The sequence below is a fragment of the Rhinolophus sinicus genome, chromosome 8 (genome assembly GCF_057876585.1).
Source record: "Rhinolophus sinicus isolate RSI-liver-muscle chromosome 8, RSI-T2T, whole genome shotgun sequence".
Lineage (NCBI taxonomy): Eukaryota > Metazoa > Chordata > Mammalia > Chiroptera > Rhinolophidae > Rhinolophus > Rhinolophus sinicus.
Genome location: NC_142508.1, coordinates 53,633,623 through 53,649,856, shown reverse-complemented (window position 1 = coordinate 53,649,856; position 16,234 = coordinate 53,633,623). Strand labels below are relative to the sequence as shown.

Genomic DNA, 16,234 nt, shown 5'->3' with positions numbered 1-16,234 from the left:
GTGTGTCTGTGTCTTCCTATCAGACACCCGTCAGATTAGCACCCATTCTGATGACCTCATCTTTACTTGATTATATCTGCAAAGACCCTATTTCCAAATATCACATTCACAGGTACTGAGGGTTAGGACTTCATATCTTATGGGGGAACACAATTCAACCCATAACAGTTATTTGACTTCTCTGTGCCTTGATTATTCATTTATAGTACAGGAATAACAGCATGTACCTCAAATGGGTAATTGGTGAGGATTAGATGTATCAAAATATGTGAAGCACATTGTCTATTCTAAATAACGTGAACCATTGTAATTATCTTTGTTGCAATTGTATATGCCAAGCGTGGGTAGTGAGTTCCCCATCATGGGATGTATTGAAACATACACTGCCCTTGTAGGATGTCACAGAAGTCATGCAGTTAACCAGTAAAGGTTATATCCGTAATGTCTTTTCCAACGTACAATTATGAAAAACACAGATTGAATACCTTTGATGTGCAATTTACTCTGCAGGATGATGCCGGGGAATGTCAGTTCCCCACTTGGCTGTGTCACCTTGGGCACGTCATTTAACCTCTATGAGCCCATTTTCTCATTAGTAATGACTACGATAATGACACCTGCACTACCAACTATATTACCTTTGCAAGATGTGTACAACCTCCACTCATGCTGCAAATAACATTGTGCAAACGCAGTCATTACCATTTGTCACACTTCCTATGGCTCATGATAGCCCAGCTCCAGTTCCCATCAACTATTGGTGAGAACTTTACATAGCGTTGCTTCCCACACGTCACGGATATAAGAAGAATGTCCCCACGTTGTGCAGACTATGTGCACTTTGTTCTGTGAGCCATATCTATTCACTTTTGCTAATGCTGGGCTGGGTTATTATTGCAGTTACTCCGGTTCACAGTGGTGACAGCAGCTGCAGTGACCATGCATTGCCCGGGCCTTATAAGCTCGGTGTTAATAGGTATCAAGTTTCACTTGGAAACATGGTGCATTTTCCCTTACAAGCTCTTCCATTTACTTTTTCTGAAACCATTCCTGAACATACACCTTCTGAAGAGAGAGACCTTGGATCTCTGTGCCATCTCTGTATTCCCATTGCCAAACTTAATGGCAGGAAAATAATAGGCATCTATAAAGATTTGTTGGATGGATGGATGGATGGATGGATGGATGGATGGATGGATGGATGGGAGGGTGGGTGGGTGGGTGGGTGGATGGATGGCAGAATGACCTATGTGCCTCCAGTTTGTATATTTATGAGTAAACAGCTAACAGATTATTTGGAAACTTACTGCAAGACGCACATCCTAGCATGGATATATAAACAGGAAATGATTTTATTTTAGTTGAGAGCTTAGTCTTACCCTTCTGTAATCATCCAATAATCTGATTTATTCACCTTGCACCTACTTTGTGTCCGGAACTGCACTAGGCTCTAAAAATACCCTAGACTAGGATGAGCGTGAGGATCTGTGTCTCTTCCTTAAATATTTGAAGAAACACTTGAAGAAAATAAGAGCCATGTATTCCACTAAACAGAATTGGGTTCCTTTGGGGAACTGTTTTGTTCTTTTCTAGAACCATACTCAGCCCCACATTCTGACAGCTCTGTTTTTAAACTTTGTCTGACTGCACTACAAAATAAGTTCCGATAAAAATCCCTAACATTTGATAGATTGTTTATTTAGTTGATCATCTTGGTCACTAGACTGAAATTCATTGCCGAATCTGCCAACTTTTTGAACACTAATGGTCAGTTTGGGGTGTGTGGGGGCGGGGGGTTCTTTTTCTTTTATTTTTATTTATTTATGTTTTTGCAAATGAAAACAATTCTAAAAGAGGCCCTTAAATTTTTAAATTTGATCTTAACACTTGCACTGTGAAAGTATCATGAGTTTTTTTAAGGAGTTTGAGCCAAGCACTTTTCTATCTTTGTTTGAGTTCGCCTTTATCTTATTATGTATTATCTCCCAGATAATCTAAGGAAAGTGATAGTCTACCCATAAAAATGTACATACCATAAAAGATATTAGGACTGTGAGTGCAATTTATTTCCTATTTTCAGCTGGTAAAGGATTTTCTGAAACTTTAGAATGCCCCCAATTTCTAGGCCAAATGTGAATATAGAGAGAATTTCCTTCCTTCCATGGTAAGTATCACAGACGGACTTATTTTTAGATTTATGTGCATTTATTTGCTATGAAAGATTCAGTAGTCCTTGAAGATGTCATGAAAAAAAACAACTGAAGAATGTCAATGAAAATAGTCAGTGAAATTGGATATGTGGCTGCAAGTTGCCAGAGAACTATGTGTTTGGTCAAAATGATCTAAGTTAAAATGTTATCACGTAGGCCGCACCTCCGGAAACGTATTGAAGAAATCTATGAAAATGACGATAATCAAGGCGAGCTGCCTGACAATAAAATAATAGTAATAAGAGGCAGCATCTCTCCCATGCCTCGAATGAAAGCTAGAAGTCATCTTCCTACTTTCAGGAAAATAAATGTTTTCAGGCCGCTCTGATCTAATGCTAATACTTTTCTCATTATCGTCATGTTTAAAACATTAGCAGTAATTACACATGACTCAATCATGCTGTCAGGAATATCCTCTGTCTTTGTTTTGGTGGGTGGGACCAGAATTATTTAGATAGTAGCATCCTCACCATTTCTGTGAGCTATTTACTCATAAATATTTTTGTTGGGGATAATTTCCTCCGTTTTTTTTTTGTTTGTTTGTTTGTTTTTTTTAATCACTTGCTGCTGAGAAAATAGAGGCGGGGGAAGGTAGATGTAAATAAATTCTTATTATTTTTAAAATAACGAATTATCCTTGCAAATGAAACAGATGGTGAACTACCCTATGCGAATCGCACTTGCTCTGTTGTGTCAGTAAATAACATGGAATGGGACATTCCTAAGGCAGGACACTAAACCCGGGGGGTTGAAATTCAGCTGCAAGGATTCCTGTTGCTGGCAATGGGGTGAGAGATGGGGAGAGCAGAGCCTTCCTTTGTGGCCTCCTTCACTCCTCCATTCTAGATCAATTCTAACAGGAGAACTTGATGAGCCTTAGAGCCCTCTGGGCGGCTCTCCCCACCTCCCCTACACCTCCAAGGTCGGCCTATGAGCCCATGAAAGCTAGCGCTGTGTCTGGTCGCCTTGTGTGACCTCACCTTAGCTAAAACCTGGTCTGAGAGCCATGGGTTCTGGCTTTAGACTCTAAGGATTCACCACAACCTCCATGTCTTATCAACTGTGAGGACTTGGGTAGGTCACTTAACCTCTCTAAGCCTCAGTTTCTTCATCTGCCACAGTGAGGCTCATCCCAGTCCCTGTCTCAGAGGCTTATCGGGAAGACTAAATAAGATTTGTCAAACACTCACACCCTGGAAATCTTAGTTGATATTAGCTGTTGTCATGAGACAGTGAGATTGGAGAAGCAGCGCGAAGGCGAGATTTCTTTTTTTCTCCTGCAAAGAAGTACATTTATGCTCTGCCCACACAGCAGAGAATCTGGCAGGCTCTTACAGTGTAGTGAAACACCAAGGCAGTCTAGCTGCCAGAATGCAGAGACAAATGTCGACACATATGTATGAATCACCTCCCAATGTCCGCTGAGTGAACGGGACACTGCTAGACCTCAGGGATGCAAAGAAGGAGCTGTATGGTAAGACATGTTAACAGCAAACACACACATAGGAGCTGTTTGGACGAAGCCTTGATCGATGAATGGAAACCTGCCCTGAAGAAGTTGAGGGAAGGGCACTGTGGGGAGAGGAACAGCATGAGCAAAGGCCTGGCACGTTCATATGTTCCTAGAAGAGAGACCAGGGAATTGAGAGATACCAGGAAAAGGCCGGAAGTTGATACAAGATTGCAAAGGGCTTCGAATGTCATCCTAAGGATTACGGGTATACCTTCCAACGGTATTTAAATATTAAGCACAGCTCTGTTAAATACAGCGTTCTCAGAGCTGTGACTTGGAGAGAAAGCTGGTAAGCTAAAGGAACGAAGATCAATAGTAGTCAAGCAGAGGCATTTGGGAGGCAGACGAGAATGCTTGGTGAAGAGTGAGCTGTTGATTCAAAGAGGTGTTTAGCCGTATCCAGCAGAGAGATGGGGAGGTACCACTTGAATCTAAATTCCCCAGGTTGCTAGCGAAATTGAGAGACAACAGCCTGTTTTGTATCTTCTGTTCTTGTGCTTCTGAAAGTATGAGACAATCACTAGTTACTTCGCAGATGTTGAATCAAAAGACACAACGTTGTCGTTGAGAGACATTTATCTCTTTGGATTTGACAAACATTTAATTGTCTAAGCTTTTTCTTTTTTCTTTCTCTTTATTGTCCTTCATATGGTGAAAAATAACTAACTACATGGTGATGATGGATTTAGGGTCCTGGTTTTTCTGTCATTTTATATTTCTCTATCTTATTTTACGTGGCATACCCTAGAAAATTAAAAATGTTTTTCTTTTTGTAGAACATTTTTTCAGAGAGCAGTTTATTTCCCTTTATCAGCCGAGAACTAGGGTCGGCATGTTAAGGCATATGTTAACTATATCGACAGCTTTTCAAGTTACTTAAATAATGTTGTTCTAAATCCCATCCCTGTTTGTAGTCCTGGTAGGAGAGATACCCTCCAATTTAGAAAGAATGTCTAGTCTGGCTTTGAACTGGTGGAGAAAATCGGGAAAATCCTTGTTCCTACCATATTGAGAACAACTATCATTTAAGGAAATAAAGGTTGGTTGAGAATATTTAGAAAGTAGCTATTTCATACTTACCTTTAACTCACTTGGCTTCTAGTCAGGACCTTGGGTTATTACAACAGCTGTGGATACTTCTATTGCAAAGAATTTTAAGGGGAAATGACCAGAAGCTAGAACACTTAGATTAAGGCAAACTAGCAATAGACGATTTCAAGATGCGATGACATCTTAAAAATGCCTGGGATCCACATTTCTTTCAATTTTAAGGGGCTATCTCATTTGCTATGTTTTTCCCTAGGCTAAAAGTTTGTTGATACTATTCCTTGGCTATGGGTTAGCTATTATCTAGTGGTTATCTGGATCCTCTAGTTTGGGTGCAGTGACCATGTATTGTTGGGGTAATAAAAATACAATTCGGTTCATCCTTTTCAAAAGCAGTTGTATCTGGGTCCTGAGAGCAGAGGATGTCAGGTTAGGACACCACACCCCAATGGATGGAGGGGCAGCAGGACTGTCACGTTTGAGTTCAGAGATTGATTTCTACGTGAGCCTGTTTGTTGACAGCGGTGGGAGTCATTTGAGGCATCATGGCTTCCGCCAGTATTGCTAAGATCACAGGCAATGCATTTCAAATGTCAGGGGAAAAACATATTTTTTTAAGGGTGCATTAAGGTAAATCTTGTCAAAATGTTCTCACCTGAAACGATAAGCATTCTCATTTCTTTAAGTGGCATGGCCACAACAGTGGCTTTCCTCACAAGGAACGCACACCGACCAGCTGCTTACTTTTCCTTTTGCCAATTCCGAGGAGCAGCTTAATAGACATATTGTGGTGTGTGTTTCTGCGTTTTGAAGACAGCCATGGGAAATGATTTTTTTTTTCTGACCTTTGCGAAGAACAGCTGTAGAAAGAACTGTTGAAATTCAATGAACAGCATCTCTAGTTATGGACCGCAAAAGTAGGAAATCAAATCAAATTCCTGCAGGTATTTTCTCGCCTGTGTCTTATGAACTGTTGTGCAGACTTCTTCTTGTCTGTGGGAGACTCCTTGGGTCTTAATTCTACTTTTCTGTCTCCTGGGGCTCTAGATTTTGGGGATGGGGAAGAATTGAGAGAGCTCTCGATTCTTACCTCTTCCTGGTGTTAGATTATCTCATCTATGTGAGGGAGTGGATGCCATATTCACATTGAACAGCTATCGCATGAAGAGCATCCAGTTTTTCAGCCAGCTGTTAAGTTAGGGCCATAACAACTTCACAAGAGCACCATACCCATTTTACCATAGGGCTAACAAGCTCCCGATGGCTGACTCGATCTGCCTCATTCACACACTGTAGCGCCAATGAGCTGGACTTGACCCCAAAGCTTCTGCTTTGTCTGCTCCCCTGAGAGTAAAGCATGGGCCATAGTGAAGGGAAAATCTTGACATCTAAAGGACAACCTTATAGTTTATAAGCTTGGGTCAGGGGTTTCTTTGTTCCTTGTTCTGAGCGTCTTCACACATTTGGGGAGCTTGACTCAGTTTCCCTCAGCTCTCCCATTAGAAAGGCTGTGTAGTACGATGGCTCCGAGCATGGGCCCAGGGATTCTGGAGCCCTAAGGATGAACCCAGGCTCTGCATCCTGTTAGCCGTGTGATCCTGGGCAAGTCACTTCACCTCTCTGAGCTTTAGTTTCTTCACCTATAAAAAGGAGCTCATAACATGACCTGTGGTGTAGACAGAATAAGGGACCCCAAAAATGGCCTCATCCTAATCCCTACCTTACAGGGCAAATGGAACTTTGTAGCTGTGATTAAGTCCAGAGTATTAATATGCGTGGATTATTCTGGATTTTCCCGTTGTGCCTTATGTAATCACAAGGGTCTTATAAGGGGGAGGCAGGAAGGTCAGCGTCACAGAGAAAAAGATCTAAAGATGCTACACTGGCTGGCTGTGAACAGGGAGGAAGGGGCCACAACCCAACACATGTAGACAGCTTCTAGAACGTGGAAAAGGCAAGGAAACAAATTCTCCCCTAGAACCTCCAACAGGTGCACAGCCCTGCCAACACCTGGTTACCCACAGAGACCCACTTTGAGTTTCTGGCCTCCAGAACTATAAGGTAAGGAGTGGAGGTGCTAGGAGTTCAAGAATAGCACCCTTCCTTCCCCTTCCCAAATTAGAGCCCCCTAGGGAATGAGACATGGGACAACTGGAGACCAAACCATAGACTTGGTTACCAACAAAACTGACTGATGAAGAGAGCTGTGAGTCTGTGGCCAAATAAACTTGCTAATACTTTATGTTCGAATTAGACTCTTGGCCCCACCCGGTTATGGATGGAGTGGAACAAGCACAGACCACATCAGGAAGGGGAGGGCGCATGAACATGGATGCGAAAAATACTTCATGTTTATTTTCATTAACCATTAAGTACAGTTTTGTGTTTTCTTCCTTTGGGAGTGGAGGCAAATTTCCTGCTAGAAAAGGGTCAACACCATCAGAAAGCTCTCACAGGTGCCGTAGGTCCCTACTGTTGGAAGGGTGGAGGGGGACAGTCAAGGCTTCGCTAGCAAGTTCTTTGGCTATGGGGGTAGAAAATGAGCCAGACATTTACGACCTGGACTTGATGTTCTCTGCTCTGGCAAGATGGGACCCTGCCCCCTGGAGCCATGTCCATTCTGAGTAAGGTGTGGGCTGTCTGACACGGCTGCTGGGAGGGAGATAACAGCTGCATCCTTGCCACCAGACAGCCAGACAGAGCTCGGGCCCTGCCGGCCGCTGGTGTTAGAGCAGATAACGAGATTCTCTGGTCTCCCAGGATGACAAGCACGTGGGCTTCAAGGCATGTTTTTTCTTAAATAACATTTATGGATAGTGATGTTTTTAAAAATAGGGAATATATTCATACAAGCAAGAAATTAGTGTGCCACCAGATAAGTCCCATGGTAACACATGAATGTAAGTTTTAAAATGAAAAATCAGCCTCAAATCAAGCATAAAAAAAAAAAAAATAATCCTACTGGAAAATCTCCCTTTGCTGTAAAAAAATAAATAAATTCCTGTAACTTTCCCTAGAGCTAGGGTCCTAATCTGAGGTCTACGGACAGACTCGGGAAGGGAGGGCGCATGAACATAGAGGAGAAAAACACTTCGTGTGTATTTTCATTAACTGTTATGTATTTTCTTCCTTTGGGAGTGTAGGCAAACCAGGACAGGGCAGTGTGAGCCATTCCCATGGCTGTTAACAGCCACAGTCACAGATATTTTCATCTCACATCACAGTGGAGACAGATATATCGAAACATTACCCCCACCCTCTACCACTTTGGAATTAATCTAATTATTAGATTTAACACGAGATTTTGTTATTGATGAGTTGACAACAAAGCCTGGGTACCAGCACATTCGTTTTACTGCAATTTTGGTAACTTTATTTCGATATCGTTTTCCGTTGTCATCCCGTGTGTTTATTTTATGTGTTTGAAACATAGTCTGAGAAGGGGTCCACATGCTTCATGAGACGGCCCAAGGTGTTCATGGCACACAAAAGGCCAAGACCCCGGCTTAGATGAATCAGGTAGAAGCTTCAGCTCCCCCGCTTAACTCTCCCCCTTCCCTGTGGGAGAGCCCACATGTGTTGGGTTCATTCTCCTGCTCTCCCTCTCACTGGACAGAGACATGCTTTTTGTATTATTATTATTAGTTTAGGTGTACAAATCAAGGCAATCGTTGGCCCTTTACACCCCTCACAAAGTGATAACCCGGCCCCCAATCTGCTACCCCTCTGACATTGTGTATAGCTGTTACAATACCATTAACTCTATTTCCTATGCTGTACTCCACATCCTGTGACTATATATATATTTAATTATAGTTGACATTCAGTACTATTCTCCTTCGGCTTCAGGTGTACAGTGCAGTGGTCAGGCATCTACACAGTCTATGACGTGATCCCCCTGATAAGTCCAGACCTATCTGATACCCTACATGGTCTTTCCAACATTATTGATTGTATTCCCCACACTGTCTTTCATCTTCCTGTGACTATATTGTGACGTGATGGCCACTCTGTGCCTTTGCCTTGCCTGTGTCTACCTATCACAGCCCGTACATGATGGGTCTCCAGGATGCTTCGGTACACTACCTTTCAATGATTCTCGTAATTGATAGAAAAGGAAATGAGAAAATCCATCAGATAATGAATTATAAACTTTGGGTTTGTGTTGCCCCCCAAATGAATCCACTGCTTCAGTCCAGCAATTGGTTCTAGAGAAGGAGTAACAACTTGGATATTAGATTAGAGTGGTACGCTGTTTGGTTGTAGTTCCTGTAGCCAAGGGCAGAGGCAGCCACAGGCTACACACTCAAGAGTGAAAGATAGCTTGATGTTCATACACCTGCTCTGAAGGCTGTCTGTGGCTGCCTGGAGTGCTGTGTCGGGAAGGATTCTGAGTTGCATTTGGTTTCTTCGGTAGTCGATTAGTGATGTCTTCTCTGGTAGTGGAAGGTAGGAGCGGGGGCACTCTTGCCATGCTATTGGTCGTCCATGATCTTGATGGAGAAATCAGGAAAACATGGGGTTATTGATACTTTGATTGAGTTGTCAGTGTTTACTGAGCTCTTCTCATCTCTGGCATACTCTGCACCAGGTGCCGGGATGGCAGAAATCAATGTCTTGATTCTAGCGTTTGAGATGTTCAGCCGACCTAGTGAGTCTCAAATACAAAGAGTTATAACATAGTACCTACATGCTTAGTGCCAGACGACAAGGCCATGCCCAGAGCAAGGAAGAAGGAATTCTGTGACCACTGGAAGAAGATGAGAGCTATCCTGCTGGCCATGTTAGCCATCGAAATCTGCCCCCTCCCCTCAATGTTCTAATTTTGATCCTCCAAACAGCATCTCCCAGACTGCTGCCACCTACAGTCAGAAGCCGCACAATGTTGCTTCCTCTGAGCTTGGGTGCCACAAGAACCGTAACAGCAACAGTGTCTTCAGTAAAATAATAGTATCGAGAAAAATGCCTTCTGCACAATGGTCCTACTTGGCTATTTGTACTACTTGGTTCCAATTAACAAGTCAAGGGAAGACATGTAGCCACGCGTTCATGCTCACAAGCCTCCCATTTATCACTCTTAGGAGTTTGCCTGTGCAGAAGGGGAGCCAGGATGCGGAGAAACGGTGAGGGGAAGGGAAAGAAGAAAGGAGAAGATAGACATAATCATCCAACTGTGGCACCATCTCTGTCATTGCTTCTCATTCTCATGCAAAAAGCAGGAAACATGATCCTACCTTCCCCCAAACTCTGAACTTGGACTTGAACTTAGGTGTCCCTGTCTCAGAATTAAGTTTAAGCAGATCTGGCCCCCCGATTCTAGACTTCCCCTTCCAGGGCACCTGAAAGAAACAAGAATTCCTTTCCCAGTTGTCACCATTGTAACCTCTCGCAGGTGTGAGCCTACAGCCGAGGATAATTTGACCCCACCCCACCTTGGTGGCCATCATACACAGCTCTGTCTTGGGAAAGCTTCTCTCCTGACTTTGAAAGGCCCGTGGAAATTGATGCAAATTCCTCACCCAGGCCCCTCACAGACAGCTAATGATCACTTTATAGAAACTAACCAACACGCGAGCACCAAAGGGAATGTGTTTGGTCGAGTCCTGCCAAAAGAGAACAATCCTTGTTAGGCTGATACATTTTAGGTAAACACTCATCCCTGATTAATGAGATCAGAGAAACAGAAGCGAAGACCAGGCACTGCAGACCTGATGTGATTATGTAAAGCTTGGCTCTTTCGCCAGACATTGCAAATGCATCATCTTGCTCATTCGTTCAACCGCCCGTGCCATAGTGCTGCTATTCCTGCATTCCCCGCGAGGAAACTGAAGGGCAGAGGGGCAGGGGTGGACGTGGAATTCACACCCAGGTCGGTGTGAGCTTAAAGAGGTTGTCAGAATTCGCTGTTCCACTCAGCGAACGGGATTCGCAATCCTTCTAGACCAAGACAGGCCTGAGGCCGTGCAGGAATAGAAAGTCAAAGAGGAGGGAGGAAGTCACTGTCTTCTGGGGCCTCCACCTCTTAGTTTGGGTCTGGAGCAAGGCTGGTCAGAGCGGAGGGTGTGGAAAAGCTAATCTGGATTCTCTCAAAGATGTGGAACAACTCGATCTCTCTGGGAGGCCAGTTCATAGGGCAGGACTCATTGCTGAGAGAACATCCCATTCTGCTATAGTCGCCTGTGGCCCCTTAATCCAAATGCCAACAGAAGAGATGGAGGAGAGACCAGCAAGTGCAATGGTTTCCTTGGTCTAACGTCCTTGGTCTAAACGACAATCTAACTTAAGCCTTCTGATTTTACCTTCTGCCACTGTTTCCCTAACTCTCCCCACATTCCACTCTCATGAACATTTTCCCTTTCCTTCAAAGATAATGTACTTCTTACTTTTGCATAGTATGGTAGCCAGCACCCAATGATCCCACTTCCTGGTATCCATGCTCTTATGTAGTCCCCTCCCAAACTAAACAGGTGTCACCTGTGTAACCAATAGGATCTAGCAGAAATGACACTGTATGACTCCCCCGTCTAAGTTATTCTTGTTCTTTTTCGCTATGGGGAAAGCCAGCTGCCACGTTGTAAGGACACTCAAGTAGCCCTGTGGAGAGAGACACATGGCCAACCACTGAGGCCACCTAGCCACAGCCAGTGCCACCTCGCCAGCAGTGTGACTGAGCCGTCTTAGAAGCCGATCCACAGAGCCCCAGTCGAACTTTTAGATAACTAGAGCCTCACCAACAGCTCGATGGCTAGCTCATGAGATACGTGGAATCCACATCACCCAGCTAAGCAGCTTCTAAGTTCCTGAATGACAGAAATTGTGTGAGATTATAAATGTTTATCATTGCTTTAAAGCGCTAAATTTGGGGTAATTTGTTACCAATGGATGACTAATACTCATGGGCCGTGACCTTTGCTAAAATCGCTGCTCATTTCGCCTGTTACCCTTCCAGATCTGGTTTGAATATCTCCTCCATGGAGCCTTCCCAGCCCTCCTGGCCTGAATTGATTGTCCCCGCTCCATTTTTGCACACAAATTAGTTAACGTCCTATTAATGTAGTTATCACAAGAAAAAACACTGTTTCGATTATAGGTCTCTCCTCTATCAACTCTGGGCTTCTTGACAAGGTTTGCAATGTGTTCATCCTTCAAAGAGGTATTGTTCCTACTAGGGGCTCAGAAGATGGTTGAATGAATGAAAAGTACATGTAGGAATCTAAGGAAATTTAAGCCAAATACACTTGAAGCAATGGTATTTGCAATGCATGTTTGACTAGAAAGACTAAGTCTTTCAAAGGGGCTTAAAAGCAGCACTGACTAGTGTATAATCTTAATCCCATTCTTCAAAATAGAATCATGATAATTGGTTGTTTCTTTGGAAGAGAATTAGGAAATCGAATACGTTTCCAAAGGTCATTGGTATGTTCAGCTGAGCTAAACCATTAATATCTAAGGCCATACAGTCGATTGGCGCAGCTGTGTGAATGGCCTGACCCAATCTAATGGAACATGCCCAAACATCCTTGTTTTGAAATCAAAACTGACCATGAGTCTTATCATTTAATTTAAAAACATGTTTGCTTTGTAAATGTAGAGTCTACCAAATCAGGGCGGTAATTTCCTGCTAGTATCCCTGGTCCAACAACTTACTTATTGGGTTCTAAAGGGGAGCAGTGAGGAGAAGAAATGGGAAACTAGAGATAAATTGTGCGTCCCTTGCACCTGCTTTACAGTACGGTGGTAGCATCAACCCTCTGACTGTTGTGTTAAATAACCTACCGTGTTTCCCCAAAAATAGGACCTCACTGGAAAATAAGCCCTAGCATGATTTTTCAGGAGGACATCCCCTGAACATAAGCCCTAATGCGTCTTTTGGAGCACAACTTAATATAAGACCCGGTCAGATTTTCAGGGAAACATGGTAGCAGTGGCCGTGGATGGCCCTTCCCGACCCCGGAGCAGGCACCACTCCCATATAGGCTGTTGGCTTCTTAGTTTCTGCAGCTGTCTTCCTGGAGACTTCCTCTCACCACGGGAGCTTGTTCCATCTGCTCCGGGATTTGATGTTCAAGGAGACGCTATTAACCTGTGAGCCACAGACTTGGTATATAAGTCCCCCTTCCTCACTCTCTGAGTAACACGGCTCGGAGACGTGGCCTACAGGCTCCCTGTGCGATCGAACCGCAGCTTCCCACAGCAGTAACCTTCACATTTCTGCTCTGTGTATTGTTTTGGTTTGTTTTCTCCATTTTTTTGTCTCACTTCTTCTACTCTATCACTTGCGTTTCTTGGGATCACGACCTGCATAAGCTATTCACACCCAAATCCTGTCTCAGGGTCTGCTTCTGGGAGAACAAAATGAAGACAGGCAAGTCGCCAGATCCCGTCTTCTTCCTGGTCTCTAATATTTAAGATGGACATCTGTGTCATCCAATAGGCACAGGAGCCGTGGAGGGCTGGGGTGTGAGGGCCCCATGGATCTGTGTGTATTTGTCCTTTGTCGTGCAGCTAACGGGTGTATGGATTTAAGGGCTCATGCCAAAGTGTGTATTTGAGACCATCACTCTGTGCACGGATGGGTGTGTGTGCTTGTCTGTTACAGGCTCCTGTGGGGCGGGTGTGGGGTCTGTTGCAAGTACTCAGCTTTGCCATCGTAGCACAAAAGTAGCTATAGACAGCACATAAACAAATGAGCATGGCTGTGTTCCAATAAAACCTTGTTTACAAAAGCAGGTGGTGGACCAGATTGGGCCCATGGACCATAGTTTGTGAACCCCCTAACTTAGAGAGTAAGTAAAAGGTTTCTGGGAAGAGGAAAAGGATGACTGTTCCTGGAAGAGGGAAGTAAACATATACAGGCAAAGATTAGAAAGTCAGAGGGAATGAAACAAACTTGAATTATCAAAGAGTCCTTATTTGGCAATAAAAAATATACTAATAATAGAAACTAACTTTTATGGAGGACTCGGTATGAGTCAGGTATTGGGCCAAATATTTTCCATGAAATCTCCTTTAATTCTGACTCTCTGAGTTTGGGGGACTGTTATTTTCTTCACAATACCTAGAAAGACACTAAGATCAGAGAGGGTAAATAAGTTGCTCATGGTCAAACAGCTGGTCGGTGGCCAGGTGGCAGGAACCTGGACAGAGTATAGGAAGCCTGGGAGGGTGCTGTAAGCACACATCTCGGTGTCTGTCATTAACTCGACTTTAATGGATTTTTAAGTATTTTTGCTTTGTTTTACAAATGATATTTGATTTCTTGACTCAGCCCAGTAGCCCTCTGAATGGATGGTTAAGATGTATCTGATGGATTTCTCCTGGGGCTATTTTGTAAGAAATAAAAGAAAAAGAGTGAGATATTTACATTCTTCAGGGATATTGGTTTAGAACAGATAAAGTGAGGAATATTTTTTATTCATATTAGAAGTGAGAGTTGGATGTGGGTAATTATTTGCTCTCCAAGATGGGGAGAGAACACAGCACAGATCTTAGAACGTGAAATATGAATTTAGATGACTTTTGAGGAAACTGATAAACACACCATCCCTCAATTGGACTTCACTTGCCTGTGAAAATCTTTTTGCAAAAGGCCCATAAATGATACAGCATGATTTGAAATTGTAGAGATAAGTGGACTAAGTCTGATGGAATATTAAACATACACGATACACCAATGAGGGAATAATTTTCTTCGGCAAAAGTTTCCATTTCTCAAAATGTTATCAGGAAATTAGAGGTATCTTGACAGCTAACAATAACCCTTGGAATATGGAAATGTTAAAAGAAAAAGACCACAGCAGTTGTGACATCCTGCCTGGAATTCTTCCACAGAGAGAAAGAGACCCAAGGAAGGGACAGGAGTATATGCTGATGTTTCATTCCCAACATGGGCCTGGGGTGTTTGCCCACCGACTGATAGAGAGAACCATACCTTCTAACCCAAATAGCATGCTCTCTTCTCCCTCCCTGTGTACATGGTTACTTTGAAAAGCTGTGTGTGTGTGTGTGTGTGTGTGTGTTTTGGAAAAGTCAAATGCAGAGAACTAAGTAAGAACATTTACGTGTATTAAAGGTCTTTCAGAGCATGGATGATATACGAAGTCTGACAATTAAGCTCGTGAACTCATCCTAGAAAAAGTGCTACATACCTCATTGCTGAATATCACTGTGGTCACCTTCGAAGTACTCACCTTGGGAAGCTGTGCGCAAACGCCAGTGCCTAGTCCACCCTTCAAAGCAATTCTGGAACTCTTTTTCTGGAATGGCCATCAGAGTTGTCATATTACCCTTGATGTCCTGAATGTCATCAAAATGTCTTCCTTTCAATATTTCCTGTATCTTCAAGTAAAGAAAGAAGTCATTGGGGGCCAGATCAGGTGAGGAGGGAGAGTGTTCCAATACAGTTACTTGTTTACTGGCTAAAAACTCCCTCACAGACAAGGCTGTGTGAGCTAGTGCATTGCTGTGATGCAAGAGCCATGAATTGGTGAAAAGTTCGGGTCGTTTTCGTCTAACTTTTTCATGCAGCCTTTTCAGCACTTACAAATAGTAAACTTGGTTAATTTTTTGTCCAGTTGGTACAAATGCATGATGAATAATCCCTCTGATATAAAAAAAAAAAAATGTTAGCAACATCGTTGCAACAAATTCACGAACTTAATTGTCGGACCTTGTAGGTCTATAGTTCTTAGGGTTTGAAATTTCACCAAAAAGTCCCCCTTAGAAACTTTGAGGATGATCAGAAGGCAACCAATTTTTTTTCTTCTGCCAAGTAAGACTTGCAGAGTCATTATTACCTTGTTGTGAAAGAAAGAATGGTTCATACACTCACGTACACATACACACACAATTACACACACACGTATTCATTTACACGTATACACACACGGAAAGAGGCAGCTCATATGCTCAGAGTGAACAAAACTGAGTAAATGTAACCGCATGCACAAATTCGTTGTTTATCGTGCTAAAGAGCACTAAAAAAGCTATACATCACATAACTTAATGTAAGATATGAAGAAGGAGGAGGAGGAGAAAAATATTTCCACTGTAATAGGAGACAGAATGAAGAATAAAGTAAAAAGGAAGGGGTTGATGTAGGAAACCTAGAATACTAACAATGGAACCTGAGTGTTTACTGAGAAATAAGCCCAGCGCCCGCAGTAGCTGGGGCCTCAGGCTCTGGGGTCCCTCACTTCCTCGCTTTGAGGCCTGGGTAAGTTGTTGAACCTCCCACACCCCTGACACGGGCTAATAAAAGCACTTCCCTCACACACCATTTCCTGGTGAGTGGTTCCAGCACAGAAACGTAGTCCTCAGTAAATGCTAGCTAGTAGCACTGGAAACTACGAAAAGAAAGGAAATGCTTGCAAGAGAAGTATGTTCCACGTGAACATTCATGGAGGTATTGACTAGGCCATTGATCTAGATTGGTCTCCAAGTGTACCCCAGCGACACGGGCACC

At 43.2% G+C, this 16,234-nt stretch overlaps 1 protein-coding gene across 1 annotated transcript in view; it reads left to right on the top strand.

Annotated features, from left to right (window-relative positions):
* Nucleotides 1-16,234, top strand: part of CDH13 (cadherin 13) — a 985,128-nt gene that overhangs the window by 751,524 nt on the left and 217,370 nt on the right. The gene's annotated exons all lie outside the window — the stretch shown is intronic.